This window comes from Megalops cyprinoides, chromosome 23, assembly GCF_013368585.1.
Source record: "Megalops cyprinoides isolate fMegCyp1 chromosome 23, fMegCyp1.pri, whole genome shotgun sequence".
In the NCBI taxonomy this organism is placed as follows: domain Eukaryota; kingdom Metazoa; phylum Chordata; class Actinopteri; order Elopiformes; family Megalopidae; genus Megalops; species Megalops cyprinoides.
In genome coordinates this window covers 1,542,634-1,565,803 of record NC_050605.1, presented here as the reverse complement: position 1 = coordinate 1,565,803, position 23,170 = coordinate 1,542,634, and the positions used below count along the sequence as shown (strand labels likewise).

At 42.4% G+C, this 23,170-nt stretch overlaps 1 pseudogene; it reads right to left on the bottom strand.

Annotated features, from left to right (window-relative positions):
- Positions 1-21,189: 21,189 nt before the first annotated feature.
- On the bottom strand, positions 21,190-22,732 carry LOC118770085 (annotated as a pseudogene).
- Positions 22,733-23,170: the final 438 nt, after the last annotated feature.

The following is a 23,170-nucleotide window of genomic DNA, read 5'->3' as shown; positions in this document are numbered from 1 at the left end:
ATGTAATTGAATGTAATCATTTTTCCATCTGTATTTTTGCAGATTATGCCAAAGTTTCAAAATGACATGGACTTGTAAACTTTGCAATTTCCACTGTCAATCAAAAAACAGTCTTCTCCATCATTATCATCTTGTTCATAGTCTGCACAATAGAATCAGCCCCTTCCCATGTGTATATGATAGCTGTGTGTGCACCTTTGCCTCTGAAAATGCGCTAAAAATTCATATTAGCAGAACACACACAGAGCCAGGACCAAAGCCTGCAAATGACCCACATCTGGCCTTCCACTGTACTAACTGCACTTTTATTCAGCCTTATGGGCCGGAAATTCTGTCACATTTAAGACAACATTTAAAGAAACATGAGATGGTACAATGTCCATTTAAACACTGTTCATTCCAGACAAATGTCAGCGCAACATTTGATTCTCATAAGTCAAGAAATCATAAATCATTTGGGATAAATGATTTCAGGGACACAGTTGTAAGAGCAACACAGTTCCATGATGATGTCAGTTCGTTTCAGAGCAATCTAGATTGTAGCAGCAACCATGAGCGAAATGAAAAAAATGGAAACATAAATTCTCTGAAATAACAGTTTGAACACAACTTGGCTTCTCTCCTCCTGAAAACACAAACTGTCCTTCATGTCTCAGAGAGTGCTACTCAAGAAATGTTACAGGGCTTGGATCATTTGCGGTCACTCTCCAGTTCAGTACTTGAAGATACAGTGGCTCAGACGCTACACCAACACAAGAGTAATGTCAGCAGGGAGGTTGTGACTGAAATTTTTGATGCAGTTGTCACCAATGATGTGCTTAGAAGCTGCACTTCCAGAGATGGGGCTTTGTCAACAACAAAAAGAAGAAAATCGTACTATGAGCAACATTTCCCCGGGGATGAAACCAATTGAGTATCGTGCTGCTGGTGCAAAGTATTCAACTATATATGTCCCTATCCTCTCCATGTTGCAGGAGCTGATGAAAAAAGGGATGTCTTAGAGCAGATATTGCAGTTATCTGTACAAGAAGATGGCAAATATGTGACCTGTCATGATGGGCTGTACTGTAAAGCCAATATGCTGCTAATTTTGGCTGGACATACAGTATGAGCGAGTCACTTCAGAACATGCCAAAAGTAAAAGTAAACTTTTCTGTTGTCAGTTTTTCTGTACACAGCCAAAGATGACATGTGAGGGAAGAGGCTTCACCCTGTAACACCTTTACGGTCACGATTGGACTGTTTGTTGGAGTGTTTACATAGTTCCCAGAACTCCAATAGATTGAGCTATTGAGCGGTTCTATTCATTTCAGTCTCAGAATCACATTTTCCCAGTTAAATATTCATTAATTTCCTATTAACAATTAAGCCTGTCACCTTTATGGTTTTGAATCAAGACCTTTGGCTTTTGGATCCAGATGCTTGTGCCATATAAAGTGTGTAAAATTGAGTAGGCTACAGTTGCATTATTTCTGTGTCATATATTTAATCAAAATTTAAATACATATAAGTATTAGCACTGGCAAGAACAGGGATTGGGATTTAACCCCCAAAGTTAATTGGGACATCCTAGTAAATCAAGGGAAAACAAGTATTATAGCATATTTGTTCTCCCTTTCCTTTCGCTGCGGCAAACACAAGACAACGTACCGTACTGCAGTCCTTCGGTGTCTACCAGCACTACTACAAGAAGACAACACTGTCACGACTCAGGCAAAGACTCAGTCGCAGACCACGGGAGCTTTGGGTTCCAGACGGGTTTTATTAAATCGCTAGGCAAGATTGCAAACTGTAACAGGCAGGGTCAAAACCAGAAAGGCAGTCCGTGGGCAGATCCAGGAACAGGCAGGGTCGAGCATCAGGTAGGCAGGATATGGAGCGATCAGGGCAGAGTGGCAGGCAGGAATCAAGTCGAAGAACAGGCAGGTCGAAACACGGGAACGGCACACTGACGAAAACCGGTGGGGACGAAACAGGCGAAAATGCACACTGCTACGAACTAGCAACAGGACAGGGACACGCAGGGAACATATAGGGCAGGGCACACAAAGGAATGGGAACCAGGTGTGCAGGCAGACAGGTGAAGGCGATGAGGCAATCAGGCGGGCGGAGACCGGGCGGGGAGCAGGGCAGGGCTAGAACACAAGGAAAACAAAAGCACATGGACAAGGAAAAACAAAAACACCACAGCTAAGGGGGCGGAGCACTGACAGACACAGAGCTGATCTACACCTGCAAGGTGGGTTGATATACACTCCATAAGATAGTCTTGATAACTGATAACTAGAAAAGTTATCAAAATCAACACTACAAATAAAAACAAAAAAGAAAAATGATACCCGAGCTGTTATTATTGCTGTTATTATTAATTAAAAAGAGTATTTTTTCTTTTTCTTTCGTATGTTGTATATATTAAATAATAATCATCAATGGTAGGAAAATGACTATGCTTGGTACTCTGTCAGCAGTTATTTGGGGATGTATACTTATTTGTTGTCTTTTTGAGAGTTACATGATAAGTTTTAATTTCATGTCTTTTTGTTAAGTACAGACCTGGAGCAAGGAGGAGATAAGTTCAGTTTAGCATAAAGAATGGAAGCAAGAGTTAACAATCCAGCCTGGTTCTGTCCAAAATTCTAAAATACATGCTAACTGATTAACTCATTCGATCATGTTTGTTTAATCTGTGCACCAACACGAACTATAAGCTAAAGTAACCCTCTAACTACAACTCTGTGTTAGATTGATATTGAATTACTTATCCTACTCCGAAGGTCAAAGTATACTTTTAAGTCAGTTTAGCCCACTTCTCTGTTTATTACATGTTAGAATTGAATGCAGTAGTTAAGCTATTTATTGTATCCAATTCTTAGAACATAGGGCACAGAACAGGTTATCATAGTGATATACAGTACCGCCATTAAAAGTGGTACAAGTTTTGCAAGAAAGTAAAATCAGATGTATAGTTAGCTACAAATGGGAAAATTCCTTACTTTTAATCAGGGTAGATCACTGGTAAAAAGAAATGTACATACAATTTAAAATCGAAGATAATTTGGACAGGCTTGACAAGGATATGTGTTGCTGAGACAATCTCATAGTTTTGTAATGTCTATAATAGTGCCACATCTTGCAGCATATTTCACACACAGCCATAATCTTGCATACCTTCGTGGGACTGTGGGTCATCTCTCCATTTAAAACATAATCTGTTCCTCCACTATGCAATTTCCCTTTCAGCTACATCTCTTGCTAATACATGGGGCCTGGGTGTGAGAAAATAACTTATATCACCTAGTGCTGGGAAGTTCATTGTAACCATATAGACACATAGCACAGCTATTGCAGAAATAAATAAATAAATCATTTAATTAATCTAAAATTTGCATAATGCACCCCATACCTTTTGTGAGATCTTTTTGTGTTGTTGTGATGAACTTTTGTGTCACAATTCTGTGCTTCATGTGCAAGTAAAACCTTAACATAAAAAAGAGGTGCTATTTTATCCATTTTTAAATTGACTCTTGTTTATTGCTACTTGGACAGTGTTTTTTGGAGTGACAGGTAAATTAGCCAATCATATTTTGATTCATAATGGTTTGGACCATTTAAAAAATTATATGACAATTCCGCTTTGTGGAATCCCAGATGAGCTAAGCAGTAGGCTAGTTTTCCCACACTCTACATATCTAACCATTTTTTGTGGTTAATCTAACCATAGGTAGCTGGCTAGCAAGCTATTTAGCCATATTGCATTTGCCTGGTGCTCATGGACCAGTGGAGCAGCAGTGAAAACACACACAAAACTGCTACTAGTAAGAAAATGCAAAGCACAAAAGGACAAAAGACATCACTAATGAGAAAACATGTCATGGATAAAATACTTTCTAGTGTTACTAGGGATGGACTACTCCTCTTCCCAAGACATTTACCAGGTTCTATTTTGGTTCACAGAAATCCAAGTCCAACTCCCCCATACAGACCCAGAACACCATACATAATGATCACACTGCTGTTTGTGGAATTTGCACTCAGCCAGGTTTTTCCATACTCCCTTAAGATAGAAAACACCATGTGACTCCCCCTTCCATTACAATCACCTGTGGGTAGGGTAAGGTACAGCAACCAGGGAGCCCACACACAACCACCCACACACAATCACTCAAAATGTAAATATAAAAACAAAAAACATTGCAATCTCACACATTGGTCTGCCACCATGGTCCTATATCTCCACTCTGGGCAGCCCCACTGTCTTCTCCCCCCTGCTGGCAGGAACTGCATACTACTAGGGAAGCAGCCCATCAGCAGAACAGTCTTGCATTATTAAGCCCTTTGGTGGACAGTGTCCTATACTGTATGGGAGAATATTAACAATCAGTGCTGCTGTGCTCCACCCTTGGCACTGCTCTGCCAGTTTAACCCACCCTGTTCTTTCCCTCTCAGCCAGTCACTCTATGGTTTAACCTGTTATGTTCTTTCCCTCACAGGTTGTAATTGTCAGTGGAGCTGGTGATGGGAGGATCCATCTCAAGGTTTGAATCAATGTTGAGCCTTTTAAACCACAAATGTAACAAAGCTGAAGGTTCAAGTATTCAAACAAATTATATTTGAGCACTTCCTCCTATAAGTCAATTTGTCATATCTCAACACTGTCCATTTTTCAGTGTCGCACAACTGAATAATATCAAATTTCTGAATGGAGCTGGTGATGCACTAATTTAAACTAGTAGTGACCATGTCCAAATGCCCATGCAGGTGCTGTTAGATCTCATGATTTTGAAATACCTTTATTTGTTTTCTACAATATACCTGTGCGTCATATGCTGTAAAATTGCAAGAAAAAAAGATAAAATAACCAAGACAAATAACTGGCTAAAAGACAGATAAGTGCAACACTTTCATTCAAAATATGATCATAGGATAATATTTATTCAAGATCTTAAATTAAGAGCAATACTGATATCAAAATTGTCTACATTATTAAAATCGTTTATAATACTACCATCAGTACTGCTACTTACAACAGCAGAATAAACAGATATAATTGTGCTAATTTATTGTGCCTTGTAAAAGACAGTTATGCTATGTAGTTTCTCTGAGAAATCTGGATCGTACTCCCTGGGGTGTAGTATTGTTCAAATAAAACCATACAGATCTAAGATCTGTTATAGTGATACTGCTCACATACATTCTTAAACCCACATTACATTTTAATACGTGTTAACACTCATGCTAAACATGCTTATTCGTGCATGTGTGGTGTCATGAAACAGCCAAGGACAATCTTCTTATTAGTTCACTGTATCACTGACAGCCATGTGACAGGAAGGTCAAAGGTGTCATGACACAGCCAAGGTTCCTTAGTACTGTTTAAATGGACTGCATTTATATAGTGCTTTTCTACTCATTTGAGTACTCAAAGCACTTTACAGTTATATGCCTCACATCTACCTACCAGTGGCAGAGGCTGCTATACAGGCTTACCAACTGGCCACTGGGAGCTGTTGGGGGTTCAGTGTCTTGCTCAAGGACACTTCAACACTCTGCCAGGATGAGCCAGATTCGAACCAGGGACCTTCCAATCCCCAGTCAACTGCTCTATCTCCTGAGCCACTGTCACCCCCACTGTTTCACGCCTAAGGACCAGAAATTCAAAAGTGTCATGACATAAAGAGGAGTCTGCTTGTTATTCAGCGTAGACTACTGATTCACTGATACTACAGTGAGACTATTATTTAAACACATCTACACTAAACGTTCATGTACGTACTGCTGCTTTTTGAACTCATTGTTCAGTAGTAATATGAAGTTGCATTTAGCTTACAATGTGTGAATCTAGGGTACGCCATTGTTGTATTGGACATTTTACATGTACTTTAAAATAGCAATAAAGATTATTGTTTTATCCTAAGGACCTGTTAGCCTGTCTTGCTCTAACACTGCAGAAAGCTTCTGCTGAGGCAGCCACTGGAAAAGAGAGTGCTGCATTGTCTGGTACAAGCTGCCCAATGCAGTTCAGTGCACCAGTGAATATGTCAACATCAATCGGTTGAGAACTTGGTCCAACATACATTTCCAGACTGAAAGCTGCCATGACATACCTCTGTACCAATCTGCCAGCCAGCCATGAACAGCACTGAGAGAGCTCTACACAATATGAATTATGGTGATCTGCAGTTGGGTGTAACCAGCGATGTTCCACAAACCTCCTGTCAGGTCATCGTACATACTGATCACTGGTAAAATCTCCCATCATCACATATACTGCAAACCGTACAAGAGATCTCTTAGCCATAGAGATCAACCATGCAATGAAATGCAGTCAAGCAATGACTTCCCATCCCTCCAGCATCATCCCACTTCAACACACAGAGCTCCTGCATCCAGTCCATCAGCCACATCAGATCTAGCCAAATACCTGATACGATGAGAAATGGTGAGCTCAGGACTACTGAAGTTTGATGATCATCCAGGCAATTACTGAGCCTGAAAGACAGTAAGAAATTCAATTTTCTGTACAAATGGCTTGGCCCAGAGTGAATCACAGTAGTGCACATCTGCAATGTGACTGCTGACCCCCTGACATAATAAAAAATTGTTGAGGAAAGCTGAGAACTTTCCAAAGATCAAAAACAAAGACTATCCAAAGCCGTGAGAGCTTGGAGACATTCTTTTAGAGCTAGAAGCAACCAGAGAGGATGAATATGTTCTTGGCCTCACATATCTGAACACAGCTTGTCCAGAAGCTCCCATACCATCTGCAAGAGAAGTGGATCTCCCTCAGGTCAAGTTACAAGGGAGACCACTGGGTTTCCTACCCACCATTCTCTTTCCTTATCAGGTTCTTCTGTGGACAAGCTAAGGCTCACAACAATCCAAGCTTTGCCCCTCTTATGGTCAGTGGTCCAACCAACCTCAAAGCAGAGACATTTGGAAAGCCAAACATCTGAGTGCCAGTGTCAGTGAAAAACAGTTTAAGGACTGCAAAAGTGACAAAGATCCCTTTGCACTACACCTGGGGTCCCCCACATGGAAATCTGAGAGCCCTGAAGTAACAGAAGATCAAGGTGGGGAGCAGAAGGAGAACTCCACTCAAGCAGTACTGTCCAAGTGCAGAGATCTGTGGGGATGCAGCCAGCTCTAGATCATGCTCCAAAATATGCCTGGTCAGAGTATATCCAGCAGGTCACAGAAAGAAGGCCATCAAAGCCTATGCTATCATTGATGAGCAAAGCAGTAAGTCCCCTGTAAGAACACAGTTCCTTGACCTCTTTGGCATTAGAGCAGGTGTAGCACCATACATCGTGAAGGCATGCTCTGGGATTGTGGAGACAACAGCGTGACAAGTCAGAAACTACATTGTGGAGTGAATGGACAGTATAACAAAAATCTCTCTCCCCATGCTCATTGAATGTGACATGATGCCTGACAGGTCAGAAATCCCCTCACCTGACCCACATTACCCACATCCCAAGCTAGTGCTGGATAAGATCTTGACTGAGATATCATCCTTCTTCTTAGCAGAGACATACTGCAAGTGCACAAAGTACAGGAACAGTGTAATGGACCCCAGAATGCACCATATGTATAGCATCTCGACCTTGGCTGGGTAATAATAGGAGAAGTGTGCCTCAGAGGAGCTCACAAACCAGTAAGCATCAGAGTCTAACAAAAGTGTTCAGCAACGGTCGTGCATCCTTCCTCATACCCTGAACCAACAGCACCCATGTCAAAGAGAAGTTTGATAGCACAATGCCACGCCACAATCTTCCAAGCATTGTGACTGAAAAGTTTTCTTTTTGATTCTCCACAGGGATACTGCTGCTGTACCCTTGGGCAAGGTACTTAACCCACATTTGCCTCAGTAAGTATCTAGCTGTATAAACAGATAACATTGTAAAAACCTATAATTGATGTAAGTCACTCTGGATAGAGTGAGAGTCTGCTAAATGCCTGTAATGTAATGCCTACTTAGACAGATTGGTATATCCCTTATCCTTTTGCTCTCCAAGGTGCAACCTTTCAAACAGTCAAGAGCAAGCAGCAAAAATCTCTCATCGCTGCCCCACATTTTGGAAAGAAGGGCAGACATGAAAGACAATTTTCTTAGCTTCATGCAGAAGATCTTCATCTCAGATCATACAGAGCCTGCTCTGCTAATGAAGACAGAACAAGAGTGCTTGTACTTACCAATATTTGGTGTCTACCACCCACAGAAACCAAATCAAATTTGAGTGGTTTTTGACTCCAGTGCCAAGCATGTAGGCATTTCCCTCAATGACGTCCTCCTGAGCGGACCAGCCCTGATCAACACACTATTAGGAGTCCTCATTCTTTTCTACAAGGAGTCTGTGGCTATTAGTGCAGATGTGCAACAGATAATCTACTGGTTCATTGTCCGTGAAGGCCACTGTGACTTCCTCAGGTTCCTGTGGTACAGAGACGGTAACCTCAACAAAGATGTCACCAAGTATCACATGAAAGTCCATGTATTCGGCAACAGCCGAATTCGGCAACAGCCTTCCCCAACTTTGGCTATATATTGCCTCAGAAAAACAGTGCTGCAGGGAGAGAAAGTCAACAGCATATACAGTATACAAAACAGTTCATAATGAGAAACTTCCCTGTAGTCGGAAAAGATGGCGCTGGCGTGGATGGCTGCTGTCGCTCGGTGTCCTCCTCAACTTTGCGTTTTTCTTGTTTTTTTAATGCTACTTTCTAGCTTTTTAATAACCTGTAACGTGCTAATCAAGTACGACAGACAGACTCTTCTAGATATTAGATTAAATTCGCAATCTGGAACTTTTAGACTAAATTCGCAACCTGGAACTACACCAACAGACTTTCCTTTGGTTGGGTTCGACTCACCTTGGTTAGCTGGGCGGAAGCGCCACCGGAGGAAAAGAGCCGGGGTCCTGGTCAGGCTGAGGAGTAGACAATACCACTCCCCGCTTCCTAGCTTTCTCCTAGCAAATGTTCAATCTCTGGACAATAAGCTGGATGAGCTAAGAACCAGACTGGCCTCCATCGGGACATTAAGAACTGTAGCGTCTTTGTTTTCACGGAGACATGGCTGGATCCCTCGGTCCCTGACTCGGCCATTCTACCCAAGGACTTCTCCATTCATCACTGGGACAGAACAATGGAATCGGGTAAGGGTAAGGGTGGAAGGGTGGTGGTGTGTGTATCATGGTCAACAACCGGTGGAGGGTGGATGTACAAACAATATGGATGGGGTGCTCTCCTGATCTTGAACACCTCATGATCAAATACAGACCATTTTATCTGCCCAGAGAGTTCACAGCAGTGTTTTTCATCGCTGTTTATATCCCCCCACACGCCGACAACACACGGGCGCTGGACGAATTCTAGGAGTTATCGACCGGCAAGAAACTCTACACCTGGAGGCTGCTTTCATCGTGGCTGGCGACTTTAACAAAGCCAACCTGAAGAAAGTTCTGCTGAAATACCACCAACATGTACTTTTTCCAACACGAGGTGAAAACATCCTGGACGATGTTTACACTCTGTACGGACAAGCCTACAAAGCCCTCCACCTCCTAGCCTTTGACAAATCAGATCACGCCTCGGTCCTGCTGCTGCCAGCCTATAGGCAGAGACTGAAACAGGAGCAGCCTGTGATGTGCACAGTACAGCGCTGGAGGGACCAATCAGATGCCACCCTGCATCACTGCTTCCGCACTACAGACTGGGACATTTTCCGGATTGCTGTTGACAACAACATCAACGATTACACCGAGTACGCAACGGGTACATGAATAAATGTATCGACAACGTTGTACCGTGGGTGACTGTACGGACTTATCCTAACCAGAAGCCGTGGGTTAACAGAGAGGTCTGCTCGGCGCTCAGAGCACGGACAGTAGCCTTCCACTCCAGAGACCCAGGCGAGTACAGGAAGGCCCGGTAAGAGCTCAGAAAGGCAATAAAAACGACCAAGGGACAATACAGGGAAAAGATGGAGTCATGTTACAGTGGCTCCAACACCAGGCACATGTGGGCTAAGGACCATCACAGACTACAAGGGAAAGCACTGCGCCGTGGGGGAGGTGCCTGCTTCTCTTCCAGAGGAGCTGAACTCCTTCTACGCTCAGTTTGAGAAACACACAAAGCTGGAGTTTCTGCCAGAACAGGACAACTGCCCTCTTGAAATGTCTCGGGCAGACGTGTGTAAATCCTTCAAAAAGGTAAACACACACAAAGCTCTTGGACCAGACAATATCCCGGGCCGTGCTCTCAAAGCCTGTACCTACGAACTGGCAGATGTCTTCACAGACATCTTCAGCCTTTTCCTGCTACAGTCTGTAGTCCCCACATGTTTCAAGAAGACCGCCATCATCCCAGTCCCGAAGAAACAAAATACGAGCTGCCTAAATGACTGTCGCCCAGTAGCACTCACCTCCATTGTCATGAAGTGCTTTGAACGGATTGTCAAAACCTACATAACATCCTCCCTGCCCACGACACTAGACCCACTCCAGTTCGCCTATAGGCCAAACAGATCCACAGATGATGCGATAGCATTTGCACTGCACACTGCCCTCTCCCACCTGGACCAGGAAAACACTTACGTGCGGATGCTGTTCATCAACTACAGCTCTGCTTTTAATACCATGGTGCTGTGCAGACTCGTCATGAAGCTCAGAGACTTCAGGCGCATCAGTCCCTCCCTGTGCAGCTGGATCCTGGACTTCCTGACGGGCAGCCCTCAGGTGGTGCCGATTGGCAACACTACCTCCTGCACACTGACACTCAGCACCGGTGACCCCCAGGGATGTGTGTTCAGCCCCCTGTTGTTCTCCTTGATCACCCACGACTGCATGGCCACACACAGCTCCAACACTGTGATAAAGTTTGCTGATGACACCACCATCATCTGCTGCATCACAGATGGAGACAAGTCTGCCTATAGAGCAGAGGTGAGAGCCCTTACATCATGGTGTCAGGACAACAACCTCCTGCTCAATGTCAACAAGACCAAGGAGCTGACTGTGGACTACAGGAGGCTGCAGGGAGGGGGGCACATCCCCACCCACATCGAGGGAACAGCAGTGGAGAGGGTCAGCTGCTTCAGATTCCTTGGGTATAAATATCAGTGAGGATCTGAGCTGGTCACACCGCACGGGTGTGGTCGTGCAGGCAGCGAGGCAGCGGCTCTTCTTCCTCTGATGGCTGAGGAGGTTCGGCATGGACTCCAGGATACTGACAAACTTCTACAGGTGTACCATCGAGAGTATCCTGACTGGCAGCATCATGGCCTGGTACGGCAGCTACACCACCCTTGACCGCAAAGCTCTACAGAGGGTGGTCAAATCAGCATAATGCATCACCAGGACTGAGCTTCCAGCCATCCAGGACCTCCACAGCCAGTGCTGCAGGAGGAAAGCACAGCGGATCCTCTCTGACCCCAGCCATCCGAGCCACAGACTTTTCATGCTTCTGCCATCTGGTAGGCGGTACAGGAGCATCCGGACCCAAACCAGCAGGTTCAGAGACAGTTTTTACCCACAAGCCATCACGCGCCTGAACTGCTGACACTAATACTTGCAGACACACCATACACATGGCATACAATCACCACAGTGAATGGACCCTTACCTCACACATTGGCCACTTTAAGAAGACAATGTTTACACCGTTTAGATTATTCACCACTAGACACTTTAATTATATCAATATTGCACTGCAATGTTTTTACACTGCTACGTTGTTACTTGTTACTATCCTACTTTTTTTACTTATTCTATTTTTTATCTTTATTTTTACTTATTTTACTTTATTTATTTATTATGTAAAGTGGAGTTGGCTCTGAGGCGAAGAATTTCAATACTGGTAATGATGTTGTATTGTTACCAAGTATATGACAATAAACTTGAAACTTGTAGATGATGGACCTCCCTCATTTCCCTCCTCCAATGAAACCATTGACACCTTGAAAAGAACAAGAGAGGTGTTAGCTGAGCATCAGGCATGCACAAAATAGCCTCCAGCAACAGCACAGGCATAGAAGCATTTCCTCCAGAAGATGGATCCAAAGATCTTAAACCTTTCACGCGTATGACCACACTGGAGTGATTAGCCCTTCCACACATACCGTCAAACTGGTGTGATTACAACACTGGATTGGAAAAATTCTAGCTAACGTTAGCTTTGAGGAAACAGTGCTTTAACGTTACAAAGTATAGCAAATGCGGCGGTGAACACTATGAGAAGCTTAATGACGCTAATAAAAAACATAATGAACCATGTACCATGCACCATGTAACATGCATGCTACATAGCATAAAATAAGTCATGTGTGAAAGGGTTAAGAACCTACGTCTAGTAGTAGATCCCCTTACCCCTCCAGCATAGCCTGGGTCTCTGGAAGCTACAGACTGACGGCTTCTTCTTCTGTGTGTCTCAATTGGATAAGCCGTTCACAGAAAGGAGCATTTTGTCAACTGTCAACATTCCTGTATGATCCCTTAGGATTCATAGTACAAAGCAAAGCATGTGAGGCAAGGCTTTTCTAAGAAAACTGTCTACACTGAACAATGTGAATGGAACAGTCAACTACCAGAGGACAAAGAGTGTTAGGACTCAGGCAGGGACTCAGGCGCAGACAGGGGTGGAGGATGTACAAGGGATTTATTACAATCATCAGGGAGAATCCAGAAAAAGGGGTCCAAACAGGCAATGTCAAAAACCAGGAAAGCACAGCAGACGGTACAGAATCAGATCCAAGAAAACGTGTGGTCGGGAAACAGGCAAGATCAAAAAACAGGCAGGCAGAACAACAAGACGGGCGAATGCTAGTTGCGACACAGATTAACTGAGACAAACTGACAATGAGCTAGGAAACAGAGGGGGTATAAATGCACACGCTAACAAGCAAACGAGACACAGGTGAACAAGCGGGCAGGTGAAACAGATGAACAATCAAGCCACAGGTGGAGAAACAAGGGGCGGGGCAGACAAACGAGAGCAGTGAAGCACATGGCCGGGGAAATCAAAAACAAACCAGCTACGAAGCCGCAGTACTGACAAAGAGACACAAATGTGGACAGACTTACTTGAAGAACCTGAGCTCTTTCAGATCCAAAGATCCCATGTTTCCTTTATCCCTGCTGTCCACCCAACACAGAGAACTTTGCATCTTTTCAGATGCATCCAACATGGTTATATAAACAGTAGCCTATGAAGGGACATATCTATGTTAAGTTCATCATGGGAAAATCCAAACTTGTTCCACACCCTTCCCATACTGTCCCTCATTAGGAGATTTGTGCTTCCATCTTAGCAGTTGAGGTAGCAGAACTGATACTGGATGAAATGGGCAATGAAATTAACACAGTGAAATTCTATGCGGAATTTCACTGTAGCTTATACTAGGACACATTCTGAACACATCAAGAAGATGTGTATATGTTTGCTTGTATATGTTGCAAACAGAGTGACGTGCATCAGGAAGTCCACTCGCACAACTCAGTGAACTCATACAAGAAAAAACAACAATCATCAAAAGTGTGCAACAAGAAATCTTTAAGGAAGAAATCAAGTGCATCTCTACAGGGGAAGAGATTTCAAAACACAGTTCTCTCAAGAAATTGAATCCATTGTAGACGCAGATGGTGTGATGAGAGTCAGGGGCCATACATTTTTAGAGGACACGTGGGCAGAGATATACCCCATCATCATTCCCAAGAATCACTGCATCGCCACTCTACTGGTAAGATATTACCACAAACCAGCTGCACACTAAGGTCAACATTTCACAGAAGGCTCATCCAGATCAGCTAGGCTGTGGATCATGGTAAGTAAGACACTGGTGTCCAGTGCCATATATGAGTGTGTAATCTAAAGAAGACTAACTGGAAAAATGGAAGATCAGAAAATGTCAGACTTGATTGCAGATCAGCTTACCCCAGATCCTCCTTTTATGTGGGTTAGGTTAGGGGCGGCAGTGTAGCTTAGTGGTTAAGGAGCAGGACTCGTAACCGAAAAGGTTGCCGGGTCGATCCCCGCTGGGACGCTGCTGCTGTACCCTTGGGCAAGGTACTTAACCCACACTTGCCTCAGTAAATTTGGATGTATTTGGGCTAGAAACCATCACTTCCCACAGGACCAGAGAAGGCCACACACAGCAGACACTGGGCTGTCACGTTCACCTGCCTGAGTACAACAGCAGTGCACAAAGAGGTAGCACAGTCTATGTCATCTTCAAGATTCATTAATGCTTTAAGAGAATTCATCTTAATTAGAGGACCTGTGAGACAGCTTCATTCTAATGAGGGCCTGTAAAGAGCTAACAATCATCACAGAAGACTGAGAACTGACAACTTACCTTCAGGTCCAAGGCTGTAACTGGACCTTCAATCCTCCCCATTCATCACAAAAGTATAGAGTATGGGAAAGAATGATAGGAGTCGCTTGTCACATCCACAATGTCATGCAGCTCAAAGTGGATTCCACTTGTCTCTCACACAAAGTCCTCACCGAGGCCACAGGGAATGCTCAACCTAGTACCTGTGTCTGCGGATTCAGACATGCCAGCTGTGCTCACACCTGCTATGGTTCTAACCCACATCTGCACCCTCAGGAGACTTTGATGTCAGAAACCTCTATTGCAAACAACAGAAACAAGTCCAAAGTCTTTTTTTTATGGCGATGGTGTGTTCAATGATTGTGTTGTGATAAAGAGAGTTTCTCCTGGGGGTTCGGGGTCACTTCTTTCACATAATCATACACAGGCATCATAAAACTCATCAACCAGTAGAGTCAGCATTGAAAATATGTTCTTCAGTTAATAGCCTAAATATGAAAAAGCAGCTATGCGCATTATGATTTTTATGCCTCAAGCTGAAAGCTTTAATGTTTCCCTTCTCATTCCACATTAAGAAAAAAACATCATTCCTTTAACTTAAGCATACAGGATCTGTATTTACACTACATTATTGTCATTTATCAGACACTCCTATCCAGAACGACTTACACAGATCACATTTGTATTTAATACAGTTAGCATGAGTATTTTGAATCTACAATGTAACTTAGTAAACTAATAATGAGGTAGAAACGGTTACTCATTGTGATTTGTATGTTGAAAGTAATTAACTTTGATCATGTGTAAAATCTCAGAATTATACCTTAATTGTTATTCAGTGGAGCAGAAACATATGAAAGCATGCAGTATACTGATGCAATCTCTCTACAATAGTAATGACAGCATTTATGAAGTGAAGATGTCACAGGTTATGGAGACACAAAACTACAGACATCCATTGTTCAGAAGGAAAGGGCTGGTTGCCCTGCCTTTTATATACCAGTGGTTGTCACTGTGGCATTGAAGGTTCGAGCAGCTTGACACAGTGAGTCTATATTAAAACATTTGATTCAAAGAGTTCATTGTGTTGAAAAGGTTCATTTTCCTCATCACTAGAACAAAGTGGCCTTTTTATTTCCCCACACTGCCAACACTAAATCACACATCTTTTTCAGGTGCCCTCAGGTGTGAATGATACTTGTTATTTATAGTTGCACTAAGGAAGAGTGATACAGTGTTGTATATGATATATGTGAGTGGGACAAAATTTGTCAACCGCTATTTAGGAATTAATAAAGAAAGGGTAAGCCTGCCAAAACAAATGAGCTAAGCTTTTTTAATCAGTGACCTCATTTATCTAGATTCTAGAACATTGCCATATCCGCTGCAGGTCATCCAGTCTGTCCTGTGCAACCTAACCAACATAGTGTTCGACACTGTAAACTACCAGACTCTTCTCTCGTCCCTTGCTGCGATGGGCTTCTCAGGATCTGCGCTCACATGGTTTGAATCCTACCTGTCTGACTGTTCCTATCAGGTATCTTGGAGGGAATCAGTCTCCTGCCCCCGCCCTTTCCAGACCAGGGTCCCACAAGGTTCTGTACTTGGCCCACTCCTTTTCTTCCTTTACACTAAATCACTTGGACAGGTAATCTCTGCCCACGGTCTTTCCTACCACTGCTATGCAAATGACACACAGTTGTTCTTCTCTTTCTCCCCTTCCGACTCTCAGGTCCAGCCACGCATTGCAGCCTGCCTAGCCAACATTGCCTCTAGGATGTCCGCTAACCATCTTAAACTGGAGAAGACTGAGCTTCTTTTTTTTCCAGCAAAGAACTCCCCAACGATCGATGCTCTGATCACCATTGAGGGTTCTGTTGTGGCCCCCTCCAGGTCAGCCAAAAATCTGGGTGTGACCCTGGACTACCAGTTAACCTTCTCAAGCCACATCGTGGCGGTCACCCAGTCCTGCAGATTCTCCCTCTACAACATCAGGAGGATCTGCCCTTTCCTTACCCAACAAGCAACCCAGCTCCTAGCTCAAGCACTAGTCATCACCAGCCTTGACTGCTGCAACGACTTACCGGCTGGCTTACCAGGCCACAAGAGGCTCTGCCCCGTCCTACCTTCAGTCTCTGATCACTCCATACACTCCAACCAGATCTCTCCGCTCAACCTCCTTTGGGCAGCTGGCGGTCCCCTTACTTCAGGAACCTGGCAGCCGCTCCACTCCGCCACGTCTTTTTTCTGCCCTTGTTCCACGTAAGTGGAATGACCTTCCTCACCCAATCAGAACTGCAGAATCACTCGCAATCTTCCGCAGGAGCCTGAAAACCCCTTTTCAGAATCCTCCTGTCCCCTATTGTGTAACCTTTCTGTTAGGTTTCTATAAAAAAAATCTTTTGTACTAACCCTGTCTCTATGTTGCAGGTTTTGTTTGCAGATTTCTGTTTTATTGTTGCAGGATATACAGGAGCATGGTACTGTGAATAAACCTGATTGATGCACTAATTGTAATAAGACTTTGGTTTAAAGCGTCTGCGAAATGCCAAACTGTAAATTGTAAATTATAACCATTAACTTAAGTCCATTGCAGAGAAATGTAATTAGTTGTTAATTAGTTGTATCCCTGGAAAGAATCAATAAAAGTTAACTGCTGTATTTGAGATGTTTTCTGCCATTAGCTGGTATGTTGGTATGTTTTTCTGTTTCTCCTCTCCCTATAGTAAACAGGAATTAGCTGTACAATACATGGCTATTTTGTAAAGCAAATAACATTAAAGAAATTACAAATTCATTGTAGGTATTTCTTTTAAATCATAGAAGACTTTGGAAAAGAGGAACCGTAATATCTGAAAATGTAGAATCTCTTAAATTTTACATTTTTATGTGGTGTTACATTGTCATAATTCAATTCAATTAATTTTTATTTGTATAGCGCTTTTTACAGCACAAGTTGTCACAAAGCAGCTTTACATTGTTCCCAGGCCTGAGACCCCTGAGAGCAAGCCTAAGGCAACAGTGGCAAGGAAAAACTAATAATAATAATTAAATCTATAATCAATAATCAAAATAATCAATAATCAATAATTAAATCTGATGGATTTTTTCCAACTAAAATCATCTGTACATTTGTGTTTAATGACACACCCATATTCATACTACCCAATCCACTCATGCTACTGAATCCAGATATTAAAAAAGAAAGATTTAATTTTCATTCAATATGTCTGTCTTTGACTTTTTCATCTTTGATAGTGGGTTTTTTTTTTTCATTCCTCATTCCTGGACTTTAACTTGCTCACTGTTGACTTGAAACTGGACTAGGCTCTTGAGGTTATGTGAAGTGACTTGGAGTTTGACCTGGACCAGATTACTGGTGACTCAAGACTTGAATTGACTTGAGGTTACATGACTTGGACTTGAGTACAGCAAAGTCGCTGAACCGAATTGCCACTAGCGAGATGGCAGAAGGAGTGTCCTTAGTTAACCATTTAAGTAGTGACATCGGACAATTAAATGTTAAAACAGCTTGCCATAACTCCCTGCCATAAATCCATGCATGAAGTAGTGAACGTCATGACCTGTGTGAGTGTTTTAGAATGGATAAATTAAATTAAATAAATTAGTAAAAATAATGGTGATGTGAAAACACATATGATCAATATTATTTGTATATTGAAATACCCAACATCTGTTATTCATTTTACTCTTCATATTAAGACATAGTCTGTGTGATCATAAGGTACTTCAGTTATTCATCTGCCAGCTGGTTGCCATTAACAGGCATAAAAAATAAACTTTTCCAGGTACACCAAAAAGAGTATTCAAAGTGGTGAAGCATCCATATTCATTCATTTAATTCTCCTTACATAGTCTTACAGCACAGGAAATGTAGCTGTTGATGCCATGTATTTTGGATGTGCTGTATTGTTTGTAAGTGTAGAGCAAGGGTCGGCAACTTTTTTGACATGAAGTGCCAGTCTGAAATGTTCTTGTTAATTAGTGTGCCATATCAACATTAAGTTTAACATTAGGCCTGCACGATATGACAGAAAATCTGTGATGTGCGATAACACTATTCAATATTGCGATGATGATATGCAGTTCCTATGTCTTTCTGCTTTAATAGGTACACTGCTAGCGTAGACCCCAAACATTGAATAGCCTATGCCCACTGAATAAAGAAATGAAATAAATTATTTCGAACATGCTTTTATTGAACAAAATGCACACGAATGGGCAAACAATTAAACAGAACATTAATTTAAATAAGACATTATAACTATGAGAAATTAAAGTTTAATTTCCCCTGCTCCCCCAGCTTATTGGTCGGAAACGCGACAAAATCCGCTACCCGGGCTGCCAGGTTTGGCATAATTATTTTGCCTAATTGGTAGTGATTTCGCACTGACTTGTGTGACTGAAATAGCAATAGTTTGGTTTCCTTACTGAGATCGGGTCAAACTAAACAAAATAAAACATGCATTTTAGCCATCAATTTCAACACTCGTTCCTGCACAGAAATAGCCACGGTTTGTTTCCACGGTTAGCAGTTTATTGTAAGTAAACACTTGGCAGAGTGTTGTTTTAGTGCTTTTTCCAAAGCGAAACTTGTTGGGAATCGTTTAGACAGTGTGTAACACGATTTAAGCCTTTTATGTGACGTCACTTGAAATCAGACTGACAACCCTGTCGAAAAGACTGACTGTGGTTATCACAAATGCGCGCTTCTTTAGTGCACTTTATTTCCTATTCAACCAGCGCTCGCTACGCTCCTGCCCCTTTCCACTCATTGGTGGAAGGTCAGCTTTAAAGGGCGCGTCAGCTTATCCGGAAGAACGTGGCGGTGGGAGCTAACTGAAGCTTAATAACGCTAATGAAAAACAATGAACCATGTAACATTGATTACGCTGCCGCGTGCCAAACACCCGCTTTCTGAAACACCCCGCAAGCAGATTTAACAAACTCTTGAGTTCAAACCTGAATTCTGTCAAACTCAGAGTTTTCGGTTTCAGAACAGGTGATAACATTTAGTTCAATCAACTCTGAGTTAAGTTAACCCTGAGTAAAGCACGTGCACGAGGAGATAAAAAGCCCTTATCAATGGAACGCAGATAACATGAATCAACATGGCAACGGGTGAAAAAAGGACTCAATCCTCCTACTTCTCCCCAGTGGAGTCAGAAATACTAATGAATGCGTATACAGAATATGAGCATACATTTAGAAAAAAAGAAAAAAATACAGTAGCAGCAGCAAAAGAATGTGAGCTGGCGTGGCAGAAAATTGCTAACACAGTCAATGCGTGAGTTATAATTGAAAAAAAAAAGTTTTATTCCGAGTTTTCCACTTATTAGACAATTTTATTTTACATGTGTGTGTGTGCATGTGCATGTTAAATATACATGCAGGTGCAACCCAACAGGCACAAAATGTACTTGGCAGCAACTGAAGATGAAATACAAAAATTTGGTTCAAACAGGGAAGGTATAATATCATTACAACCAATTGTGATGTTGTTTACCCTACCCTACCTAATTAAACAGCATTCAGTGGTCATGTCATGTATGTAAGTAGCTACTGAAATTTCCTAAGCAAAAAAAAAGTAAATTGTTCAACCATCCCAACACTGCCAGTATTTCATGTTGTCTATTTGAAAGCAACATACAACTTTATACATACAAGTCTCCAAATTTGTGTTAACTGGATGTGTTCAAATTTGACCTCCATTATAGCCAATAGAAAAAAGGCTGAGGGCTGAAAAACAGGTGGGGGTCCACCACCACCACCACTCACAGAGGCTGAAGAGATGGCCCTCAGTCAAAACACTGGGTGACCTATTGCTGATGGCATGCCTGGAGGAAGCTCATCTGACCCAGCCACCCCCAGGACACAAGGGCCTACATAAGAGGTAAGTCATTCAAATTAATGATATATGCACATTCATCCGTTTGCCAGTGTGGGCCCATCCATACTAGACACAACATGGCACACAGATTTCTTGTAGCGTTACAATTCTTTGTAATTGACTGCTGTTACTTTTCCAAATTCTTAGTTGTCCTTCAGACATCATAATCTATTTCATGGTGACTCAGAGTTATATATTTGAAAAACTGTGATGTGGCCTGCACGCTATTATAGAAACAAAAGTCAAATTAGGTGGGGCACTTTTCTGGGTAAAGTTATAATTTAACTGTCTAGTCTTCTACATCTTCTACCAGTTACTGATGGTGTAATCTGTCTGGTGGAGCCTTCTGCCATAACAGACCTCCATGCACTTGTAAGTACTTTCAATACTCCACAGATTTATCATAATGGGTTATAGTAGAACACAAAAATTGTTCATTTTCATTACAGGAGGGTCATGAGGAAACCTTGTCAGCTGCCACGGAGAGGGAAGATACAGAGAGGCCTATTGAGGTTTACACCTTGAAAATAACATCTAACAGTTGATGATAGTGTTGTACCATAATAATACTTGACCTTCTTTTCCTCTAACAGAGCAATGCTGGAAATTACAATGAGGAAGAGGGTCCATCCACCTCCACAGCACTACGTACCTCAGTAAGATGATGTTCAGAATTGGCCCATGATGTAGACCTGGCACTGTGATATTCAATGTCATTTTTTGTGTTCCTATAGCTCCCTGTGAAACAGCTGTGCAAGGTGTACTTGGAGAAACAAATTGAAAAATCAATTTAGAAATGGACCACATAAGGCTGCAGATGCAAAAGACAAAAATGGAAATACAATGCTGGAAACATCAGTTAAAGGTGGGTGAGGTGCCCACAGGTGGATGTTTTTACTTGTTTGAACAACATAAAAGATATTAACTACTGTACTGCATTTGTACTTGCAGGAAATAAAGAAGACTTCATAAAAAGAGAGGCATATTGTCTTTATTTGTCACTGGGGAGGTGATGGGTCAATCAGAAATGATGGTAGCAGATTGTGTCTCTCAATGCTCTAACATCTCGTGCATCAGCAGGGTGGTCAGTATCGATATCAGGATCGTTCGCTGGTTGAGTGGGACATTATTCTCCTCTAATTGTGGCAATGTTGTAGAGAATCACACATGCCACAATAATGTCACATGCCCTTTCCGGGGTGACCCTGAGCCAACGAAGGCACTGGAACTGCGTCTTGAGAATCCCAATGGTCATCTCTACCCTGGCTCGTGTCCTGCAGTGAGCCAAGTTATAATGTAGCTGCGGGCTGGGCTCAGGATAAGGGTAAGGGGTCAGCAAATAGGGCTGGCAAGGGGTACTCTCTGTCACCAAGCAGGTAACCATCAAATTCTCCTATGATAATACGAGGATACAGTTTAAATTATCAGTTGCAATAGGCGGAAACAAAATATTGATTATAATAGGATATGGCTGTATGTATATACTCACCACGGGCAAATTTAGCACTCAATGTACACTCATGAAAAATTCACAAGTCATGCACAGACCCAGGCCACTTTGCTTCCACATTGTTGATGATGTGGGCTGCATCACATATGATCTTCACAGTGATTAGCTGCAGTGGCTGTATTGTGAATTATCTTTCATTTGGAATGCAAAAGGCTACTATTTGGGCCTACCTGCACATTGATGCTGTGGAAAGACTTCCTATTCACATAATCTCCTTCAGTTACTGAAGGAGCTGTGATAGGAATATGAGTGCCATCTATGCAGCCAAGCACACCTGGAAACCCTAAAATATATCATTAACTGATTAGCGCTTCAAGTCTCAAAGCTTCATACTAAATAAATTACTTTTTGCTTAGACTGATACCTGCAATTCTGTGGAATTCTTTGATGAGTCTTGTGGGTCTGTGACTTGGGAACACCACAAAGGTGTATAGTAACCGTTTCAATGCAAGAGTCACATTTCTGACAGCCCGACAGAAGGTTGCTTTAGAAATATGCTCAGCGTCACCGATGTTGTATAGAAAACCCGCTGGCATAAAAACGGAGTGCAACACAAAGAATTTGCTCCGAACTCAGAGCATGTCCACGGTGTGTCATATGAGCGATGTGAGGGCTGAGAAGATTGAGATAAATGATCGACTGTGCTGAAAAACGGTAACGCTCGGACGGATAATCATCAGGGAAAGATGTAACATCCAGGCGGGGTCTGATCACCCTCTCCCCCCAACGGAGATATCTATGAAGTATTTATGCTTCGATATCAATTGGCTCTTTGAGGAACGAACACGCCATGTCTCACACCGCCTTCAGTCTGCCGGCTTCAGCTGGGGAGGAGGGGAAACTCAGTTAGTTGAAGAAAACCTGCTAGCGAGCAGGTTAGCTTCACGGAGTATGTTGCCATGTGGCTGAACTGGCTTTGTGAAACCGACAACTCTGAGTCAACTAACTCTGAGTTTTCACTAAATCTGCTTTCTGAAACACCCCCGATGTACATAAAATCTAAATAAAAACATTCATGGACAAATAATCTCAAAATAATTTACAGTATGAATTAGTTAACAAATGACAATAGAAAAATGCAATATTGTGATGAAATGACGCATATAGGAAATTTAAAACACATAAAATGCTAAATTAAAAGCACCAGCCATTTATCTATTCAATTCAATTAAATTTTATATGTATAGCGCTTTTTACAACACAAGTTGTCACAAAGCAGCTTTACATTGTTCCCAGGCCTGAGACCCCCTGTGAGCAAGCCTAAGGCAACAGTGGCAGGGAAAAACTCCCTAAATTAACAGGAAGAAACCTTGAGCAGAACCGGGCTCAGAGGGGGAGCCCATCTACTTCTGGTCGGCACTGGGCAGATAGAATTAGAGAGAGATTTAAAGTTGTACAATGTACTTTAAGATATTTGAGT